Source organism: Beta vulgaris, chromosome 2 (assembly GCF_026745355.1).
Source record: "Beta vulgaris subsp. vulgaris cultivar EL10 chromosome 2, EL10.2, whole genome shotgun sequence".
In the NCBI taxonomy this organism is placed as follows: domain Eukaryota; kingdom Viridiplantae; phylum Streptophyta; class Magnoliopsida; order Caryophyllales; family Amaranthaceae; genus Beta; species Beta vulgaris.
This window is the reverse complement of record NC_079203.1, coordinates 21,737,807-21,748,247: the sequence shown is the minus strand read 5'-3', so window position 1 is coordinate 21,748,247 and position 10,441 is coordinate 21,737,807.

The window sequence follows — 10,441 nt, the reverse complement described above, 5'->3', positions numbered from 1 at the left end:
ATAAAGATGGCACCGTTTGAGGCATTATATGGACGGAAATGTAGAAGTCCCATTTGCTGGAATGACTTTAGTGAAAATATAGTCTTGGGGACTGAATTTATTGAGGAGACCGTTAAGAATGTCCTCAGGCTCGAATTCAAGCTGCGCAAGATAGGCAGATTAGTTATGCAGATTTAAAACGACGCGAAGATGAGTTTGCTGTAGGTGATAAAGTGTTCTTGAAAGTATCACCCACTACAGGCGTTATGAGATTTGGGAAAAAGAGCAAACTAAGTGCAATAGTATGTAGGCCCATATGAGATTTTGGAGCGTATTGGGAAAGTAGCTTATAGATTGGCGCTGCCAATGGAGTTTGAGAAGATGCATGATGTATTCCATATCTCCCAACTTAAGCGCTATATTCCTGATGAGCGTCATGTATTAGAGCCTGAAAAGTTCAGATAGATAGTAGCCTCACATATGAGGAAAGACCTGTCAAGATTCTGACAGGAAAGTGAGTAGTACACGCAATAAAGATGTTCACATCATCAAAGTTCTTTGGTCTAACCACGAGTCAGAGGAGGCAACGTGGGAAGCCGAAGATGATATGAAGAAAAAGTATCCAGACCTATTCCTTGAGGTGAGTTACGAGGGTGTAACTCGTTTTCTTTAAGGGGGGTAGAATGCGATAAATTTCGCGCTTTTGTCTATTTTTATGAAATTTTCATTCATTTGCATGCCTATGTCGGGCAATTTGCACATGTTAGTGCAAAAGAAGTAGATTCTCCGCATAAGAAAAGTGTTCATAAGTAACACAAGTGTTTTAAAAATGGGAAAAGTGCACAAGAGGCACTACCTTTCTCCAAAAACTTTTGAAATGACGAATTCAACTTTTGAAAGTACAAGGTTTTGTGTCAAATTTCGGGACGAAACTTATTTTAAGGGGGGTAGATTGTAATCCCCCACAATTTCAAAGAATTTTTTTTAAATATATTCAGGTATTTATATAGTTATATTTAAATCCAAATGAGTTTGAAAATGATTTGATACATTTAAAAAGGGTTGGCTATTTGAAAAGTCAAATGGAATTATTTTTCATAGCTTAATAAAATTAGAAATATTTTAATTAAGCATGTTTTAATAAAGGTTTTAAATATTAAATTATATTGAAAAAGAAGTTTAATGGAATCGAAAATCCTAAAAGGATATAAAGGGAAAGAGTCATGTTGATGACTAAAGTCTTAAATTGCCCATCTTATTAGTCATCAAGTTTCATTAAACATTATCTCTTTTCCAAAGCCCATAAAGGGAAGCCTTTATATAAATATTCTAAAACCCAATTATTTCACCCTACACAATTATTTTTCTCAAAATCACGTCATTCACCTTTTCTTCCTTCCTTTGACTTTTCTCTCTCCTCTTCGTGCGCCATTCTCATCTCTCACTCAAATTTCGTTTCTTCTTCTACAAGTAACGTTTCTTGTTGAGCAAGAAACGTCACAAACCCTTCTCGAAAATCCAAAACTGTTGCTGCTGTGTTGTTGCCGTGTGCTGTGCTGGCCGACGCTACCTTTCCTTCATTGTTGTCGGTTGTTTTCTTTCTTCCTTCTTAAGATTCCATTAAAAGACTAGGTTTTTATGTTATTTTATTATTATTTATCATGTTTACTAATTAAATTACTGTTTCTTTTATATATATATATATTTTCAGCTATCATAGTTTATATTATAATAAATTTCAGATTTATTATATTGAGTTTATTTTTAGTTTTAATCATGGAAATAAGAGTTTTTAGGCAGGTTTTTATTTGCTAGAAACTCAAGAAATATATTATGAACTATGAGATTTGTTTAGTACGTAATTTTAAGTACATTGTACATATTTTCAGAAGAGTTATTAGATTTTAAAAGTGTTGTAATTTCAGAAAAGAAGTCTTTATGGAGTTTTTAAAGATTTTTAATTGCTAGAATAGTAATACTATACTAGGAATTAAAAATAACTTAAGTTTGACACTTAAAAACGATTTTAAAACGTGTTTTTAAGGAGTTTTAATCTATTTAAACCTGCTGTAATTTTTGGTTCAAGTTATTAATTTTAGTTACTTTATTTTCTAGGCGGAGAATACGTTGTAGGAGACTTTTAACGATTTAAAAGTCGCCTACAAGCTAGTATATACGAGGTACGTACATTATTTACGTGCTATATGGCTTAGTACCATGCTTAAGGAAGATTTAAATTTTTAGTATCATGTATAGGAACCTGATTGTTCATATATGTGATTTCTGGAGTTATTTTACATGTTATATGCCTGTGTGCAACATGTGATCTATAATTGATGATGTTTACCAAATTATAATGTTTGTGTGGAATGATTGATGCAAGCATGTCAAGTTAGTTTATTTATTATTTCATATAAGAATTAGTATATGTTAAAGTGAATCACGTAATGCATGTATTATTGAGAAGTATCATTTTATTATCTTATGAGGGCCGTGGACCTTATTTGGTAAGTTACAAGTTATACCTATATAAAGGTAAGTTTATTGTTGGCTAGGTTCAACAAGTAAGTTAGTAAAGAATAAAAAGGAATTAAGTAGTCTTGGATTGTAAGTTGTGATCACTTGTTAATCCAAAGATAAAAGAAGTTCTGTTATGACTGTTTGATTTTTAATTATGTGTTACTTGTCTGTGTGTGTCAACACAAGTAATAAGATGTAATTAACGTAAAGTGTAGTGAGAATAAGTTATAGACTTTAGACTTGTGCACGTCTAGAGTTGGACATAAGGGTTGGGGTTATGGTGAGCGTGCCATAGCTTTTCTAGGAATGGATTGATCACCATCCCTCTTTTATTTCAAAGGTTCCTCGATATCGCAGGTCACTCTGAAATGCGGAGGCGCACCCGCATTTCACATTAGTAGGTAAGACAAGTCGTCCCAATAACTATTCCATTTAAGTATTAAAAAGATGTTTTGAGTTTAGTTCTGTAAAAGTTGCCTGCAGTTTATTATATGATTATTTATTATTTATCCCTATACGTTATTGTTTAGTATCATGTTTAGGAATATTTATATTTTATATGTAGTACTCAGCTTTGCTGATTACGTGCTTTACTTGTGTGTGTGATCATGGCTTTGCTTATTGATCCTGTGATGATCCTTCTTGTAATACTCCATATTTTTGGGAGTTATTTCGTATTAATTAAGAAAATATAAAGAATTAATAAAAAGGTATTTTAGATTATTTACAAAATAATAGGAGTAAGTTATTGATAATACGAGTAGGTTTGGAAAATTTTTGGAGTTTTTAAAAGATTAAACTGATTTTACTTAACCTAGGGTTGAAAGGGGAGTATAAAAAGGAAAAGGAGAGGGAAAATCAGAAAACCCTAAACCTTTCTTCTCCCTCTCCCAGCCGACTTTTCCCTTTTTCTCTCTCTCCGCAGCCGATTTCTCTCTTTCTCTCTCGGATTCTCTCTCAAACTCTTGCTGGCTTTTCCTCTCGCCTCCTCCTTCTAGTCGCCTGTGGTTGTGCGAATTCAGGCGAGGGTTTGGTGCGAAGGGTCGAAGGTTTTGTGCGGGTGTGTCGAGGGTTTTGTTCGAGATTTTCGTGCGACGTGTGTGTCGTGGGTTGGCTCGTGTTGTGCGGTGTTCGAGAAGGCTGCGAGTGCCGTCGAGGCTTGGTGCGAGAGCCTGTCAAGTGGTTCCGCGTCGTGCGAGTGTAGTGGCGCGACATATCTGGTCGCGTGGTTTTGTTCGGGCGACGGAGACCGGACTGTTGTGGGTGTCCGTGCGCGACGAGCGAGCTAGGAGGCTCGAGTGGCTGCGCGACGGTTCGGTGTGATGCGCGTAAGTGGTGCACGTGGTGGTGTGGTTTCGGTCGCCGGAATCATTTCGCCGATGAGTTTCAGCGGTATAATTTATGTACTTAACTTAGTATGACAGTTTATTAGTTATTTTTATATTTACTGTTTTTCATAATTACGTAAGTTGTATATTAGTAATTAGTAATTAGTAAGTAAAGTTGTGTATTAATTTATTAGACTGTTTGACTAGTTAAGTTATTATTCTGTTTTTAAGTTAAAATTCTGGTTAGGTTTGTAATTATAATAAGATGAAAGTAGGGAAAAGTGTGTTGTTATTATTAAATAAAGTTATTATCGTATTATGCGTGACCTGTTTCATGGAACCTATTTTTTGGACATGGAACTTACCTTTTTGGACATATGACTTAAGTTCTGGACATAAGACATGTTGGGCTTACGACCCATTTGGATTGGTAAAATAGTGGACTAATAACACTAACTAAGCTTAGTTACTCACTAACTTTGAATTCTAAAAGACGTTAAATTCACTAGATTAGAATTATAACGAAAGTTCTGGAATAAGGTTTTAACTATCGTTTAATTCAAATCATTAGATCGTTATGGTCTTAGTACGTAGTAATTGTTAGTGTTATCAAGGACGTAGCACTAAAGCTTTGTATTAACGGTTTAGGTCCCAATTTCATAAGCGGCTCGTTCAATTAAGTCAGCGAAAATTCTCCGCTACAAGGTACGTACGCGTACCAGTTTACTTTCAAGCTTTAGTATCATGATTTGGTTGCAGTTCATTTTATTGGAACCTAGTACCATGATAGGGAACATTTGATTGTGATTGTTTGGTTAGACGTTTATAACGTGAAATCAATATGATGCATTGAAATATGTTGCATTGAAATATGTTGCATTGAAATGCGAAGTTCTATCGCAGCGTAACATCAGCATTATTAATCTGATCTGTAGAGTAACGAGAGTGTTACCAGAGATAAGATTGAGTTTTGTAATTAAGAGAGCTTGTAAATGATTCTTTGAAGTTATAAAAAGAATAGTTAGTAGTAAAAGAAGATTATGGCAATAGCTTGTAGTTGGATTCCCTACAAGTATAGAACAATGGGGGGAGTGTGGGAGTTGTCCTACACTCCTACGCAGGCCTACTGTGACGACAGTAGTGTCCTTATATTTTGATAACTCAAGTAGGCGGAAGGTTTCGTTCGATCTTGGGGGTATGCATACTAAGGCGATGGGTGTGAGACGGAACAAAACCGTATTTGCATTTCATCTAATAGACCAAGTCATCTATTAAGGATTCAGTAGCCCGTATGATTCTAGTAAGATGACGGTGCCCGTTCGATGCCAAATAATGAAAGAGTAAAGGATGGGAGATAACGTAGTTTCATATAGCAGTTTGTAATGTGTGCATCATTTATGTTCATATGTTTTCAATGGTTCATTACGTACTCAGCATAGCTGATTCTGTGTGTTATTATGTGTTTGTTGACCTGTGATGAACCATTGACACTTCATTGGGGAGCAGACTAGGTGAGCTGGTGCTGCTGCATGATATCAAGCATACGGGGGCTAGTCTGTATTTTTGAAGTTAAACATTTGGATTGAGTATCACTGAATTTTATAGAACGTTGTTAAATGGTTTGAGTTTGAATAAAGAGGGGTCAGCTATGATTCCCGAGTTGTAGTTACATTTTCTATTCCGCTGCAATTTGGTTTTGAGACAATGAATTTGAGTTACCGTATTTCTAATTATGCCTTGCGTTCCATCGCGGCGGTAACACTCCCAAATTCGATGCGACGTAGCATTAGACGTGTATGGATTTTGGGGGTGTTACAAATAGAATTTAACTTATCGAACCTAGATATCATTCTAGGGATGGATTGGCTTGGCAAGTACATGGCTAAGATAGATTGCGATGCGCAAAAAGTGGAGCTAAGGGATCCTTCGGGAAAAAGAGTGTCATATAGGAGAATACCTCGAGAACCCGGGATTAAGGCGATCAATGCTTTACAACTTAAGAACTACGTAGATAAGGGTTGGCCCCTATTTATGTGTTCGGTGAGAAGAGTTGAGGATGATCCGTTGAGGCCTGAAGATGTGCCCATAGTTCGAGAGTTCCAGGATGTCTTTCCTGAGGAAATAACTGGTATGCCTCCAAGGAGAGATGTAGAGTTCACCATTGACCTAGTACCTGGGACTGGACCCATTTCGAAAGCCCCATATCGAACGGCTCCGGCAGAAATGAATGAGTTGAAAAACCAGTTAGAGGAACTACTAGACAAAGGGTATATTAGACCTAGCATGTCGCCATGGGGAGCACCCATCTTATTTGTGAAAAAGAAGGATGGTAGTTTGAGGTTATGTATAGACTACCGGGAGTTGAACAATGTCACTGTGAAAAACAAGTACCCATTACCTAGGATCGATGACTTGTTCGACCAACTTCAGGGTGCGGGGATGTTCTCCAAATAGACTTAAGGTCTGGTTACCATCACTTGAGGATTGTTGATCATGATATACCTAAGACTGCCTTTCGAACCAGATATGGCCACTATGAGTTTACGGTAATGCCTTTTGGGTTAACCAATGCACCTGCAGTTTTCATGGACCTTATGAATAGAATTTTCCGACCCTACCTCGACAAATTTGTCGTGGTGTTCATAGACGATATCCTGATATATTCTAAGAACAAGGAGGAACATGAGGATCACTTGAGAGTCATTTTACAGGCACTCAGGGACAACCAACTCTATGCGAAGTTTTCGAAATGTGAATTTTGGTCGGAAAGGGTGTCATTTTTGGGTCATTTTGTCTCCAAGGAGGGTGTATCAGTAGATCCTGCGAAGATCAAAGCCGTGAGTGAATGGCCTACCCTAAAGAATGTCACAGATATAAGAAATTTCTTGGGTTTAGCCGGTTACTATAGGAGATTTGTGAAAGACTTCTCTAAAATAGCAAAACCTATGACAATCTTGATGAAGAAGGATTGTAGGTTTACCTGGAATGAGGACAGTGAGAAGGCCTTCAAACGCTCAAAGAGAGGTTAACATCAGCCCCTGTCCTAACCTTGCCTAACGGGAACGAGGGATATGATGTGTATAGTGATGCGTCCAAAAATGGGTTGGGTTGTGTTCTGATGCAAAACGGGAAGGTCATAGCTTATGCGTCCCGACAGTTAAAGCCATTAAGTCAATTACCCAACACATGACCTAGAATTGGCCGCCATAGTATTTGCACTCAAAATCTGGAGACACTACCTCTACGGGGTAACCTGCCGTATCTTCACTGACCACAAAAGCCTTAAATACATCTTCACCCAGAAAGACCTGAACATGAGACAACGCAGATGGTTAGAGCTCATCAAGGATTATGACTTTGACATCCAGTACCATGAGGGTAAAGCCAACGTCGTTGCTGATGCGTTAAGTCGCAAGTCTAGCCATAGCCTGAATACATTAGTCGTTGCCGACAAACTTTGTGAGGAATTCTCTAGACTTCAGATAGAAGTTGTTCATGAAGGGGAGGTAGAAAGATTGCTGAGTGCCCTAACCATCGAACCCAACTTCCTAGAAGAGATAAGAGCGAGTCAACCTGGGGATGTGAAGCTTGAGCGAGTCAAAGCAAAGCTTAAGGAGGGCAAAGCAAAGGGGTTTGCGATCCATGAGGATGAAGCATACGATATAAGGGTAGTGGTGCTGCCACAAAAGTGTGAAGAGCTGAAACAGATAATGAGTGAGGGTCATAACACGACGTATTCGTCCACCCAGGGGAGATAAGTTATATAAGGACCTCAAAAAGATGTTTTGGGGGCCTAGGATGAAGAGGGAAGTAGCTGAGTTTGTTTCCAAATGACGTGTCAGAACGCCAAAAGTGAACACAAGAGACCTCAAGGAAAAATTCAACCCTTAGACATTCCGACATGGAAATGGGATCGATATCCATGGACTTCGTTGTCGCCTTACCTAGGAGTCGGGGAGGCAATAATACCATTTGGGTGATAGTGGAGACTAACCAAGACAGAAGGTTCATACCTATGAAGATAGTGGAGTATGGAAGCCTTAGCCAAGGCTTATGTGAAAAATGTCATTCGATTGCATGGAGTACCCACAAGTATAGTATCAGATCGAGACTCTCGATTCCTGTCGAATTTCTGGAAAAAGGTCCAGGAAGCATTTGGTAGTGAGCTATTAATGAGTACAGCCTTTCACCCAGCTACCGATGGTCAAACTGAAAGAACTATTCAGACCTTAGAGGACATGTTGCGAGCATGTGCTTAGAATACCAAGGATCATGGGAAGACCATTTGGACCTCATAGAATTCTCATACAACAACAGTTATCATGCTAGTATTAAGATGGCACCATTTGAAGCATTGTATGGGAGGAAGTGTCGTAGCCCTTTGTGTTGGAACGACATCAGTGAGACTGTGGTGTTAGGACCTGAGATGATTCAAGAGAGATGTGATCAAGTGCGAGTCATTCAAGAAAAGATTAAGGCTGCACAGGACAGGCAAAAATCCTATGCGGACCAGAAGCGAAGGGATGAAAATTTCGAAGTTGGGGAAAAAGTTTGCTTAAGGTGTCCCCAATGAAAGGAGTGATGCGATTCGGGAAAAAGGGGAAGCTAAGCCCTAAGTTCATAGGACCCTATGAGATACTGGCGAGGGTAGGGAAAGTTGCTTATCGCCTGGATTTCCCAACGACTTAGAAAGGGTCCATAACGTGTTTCACGTATCCCAACTTCCGGAGATACGTACCTGATGCGTCACATGTCCTTGAACCTGAAAACGTCGAGATAGACGAAACTTTGTCCTATGAGGAGAAACCTGTCCAGATCCTAGACCGCAAAGTGCGGAGTACGAGGAATAAGGACGTCAGAATTGTCAAGTGTTGTGGAGAAATCAAACTACCGAGGAAGCCACATGGGAAGCCGAAGATGCAATGCGTCTGAAGTACCCTGAGCTTTTCCAAGAGGTACGTGAGTTACGGGGACGTAACTTTTCTTTTAAGGGGGGAAGAATGCGATAGAATTTCGCGCTTTCACCCTAAAGTATGTTAATTATGTTAGATATGTGTAATTACTGCTTATCTGCTTATCTGTTGTGCGAACGTTAGAAAACGCTTGTGAAATTTGGGACTTAGAAGTGCAAAAGATCGTCGTTAAGACGGGCTACCTCAAAGTTTCGGGACGAAACTTCTTTTAAGGGGGAGCCTGTAATACTCCCTATTTTTGGGAGTTATTTCGTATTCATTAAGAAAATATAAAGAATTAATAAAAAGGTATTTTAAGATTATTTACAAATAATAGGATAATTATTGATAAAGAGTAGTTGGGAAATTTTGGAGTTTTTAAAAGATTAAACTGATTTTACTTAACTAGGGTTGAAAGGGGGTATAAAAAGAAAAGGAGAGGGAAAAGAAAACCCTAAACCTTTCTTCTCCCTCTCCCAGCCGACTTTTCCCTTTCTCTCTCTCTCCTCAGCCGATTTCTCTCTCTCTCCTTCTCTCTCAGATTTCTCTCTTTCTCTCTCGGATTCTCTCTCAAACTCTTGCTGGTTTTTCCTCTCGCCTCCTCCTTCTAGTCGCCTGTGGTTGTGCGAATTCAGGCGAGGGTTTGGTGCGAAGGGTCGAAGGTTTTGTGCGGGTGTGTCGAGGGTTTTGTTCGAAATTTTCGTGCGACGTGTGTGTCGTAGGTTGGCTCGTGTTGCGCGGTGTTCGAGAAGGCTGCGAGTGCCGTCGAGGCTTGGTGTGAGAGTCTGTCGAGTGGTTCCGCGTCGTGCGAGTGTAGTGGCGCGACAGATCTGGTCGTGTGGGTTTGTTCGGGCGACGGAGACCGGACTGTTGTGGGTGTCCGTGCGCGACGAGCGAGCTAGGAGGCTAGAGTGGCTGCGCGACGGTTCGGTGTGGTGCGCGTAAGTGGTGCACGTGGTGGTGTGGTTTCGGTCGCCGGAATTATTTCGCCGGCGAGTTTCAGCGGTATAATTTATGTACTTAACTTAGTATGACAGTTTATTAGTTATTTTTATATTTACTGTTTTTCATAATTATGTAAGTTGTATGTTAGTAATTAGTAATTAGTAATTAGTAAGTAAAGTTGTGTATTGATTTATTAGACTGTTTAACTAGTTAAGTTATTATTCTATTTTTAAGTTAAAATTCTGGTTAGGTTTGTAATTGGAATAAGATGAAAGTAAGGAAAAGTGTGCTGTTATTATTAGTCAAAGTTATTATCGTATTATGCGTGACCTGTTTCATGGAACATAACTTTTGGACATGGAACTTACCTTTTTGGACATATGACTTAACTTCTGGACATAAGACATGTTGGACTTACGACCCATTTGGATTGGTAAAATAGTGGACTAATAACACTAACTAAGCTTAGTTACTCACTAACTTTGACTTCTGGAATAAGGTTTTAACTATCGTTTAATTCAAATCGTTAGATCGTTATGGTCTTAGTACGTAGTAGTTGTTAGTGTTATCAAGGACGTAGCACTAAAGCTTTGTATTAACGGTTTAGGTCCCAATTTCATAAGCGGCTCGTTCAATTAAGTCAGCGAAAATTCTCCGCTACAAGGTACGTACGCGTACCAGTTTACTTTCAAGCTTTAGTATCATGATTAGGTTGCA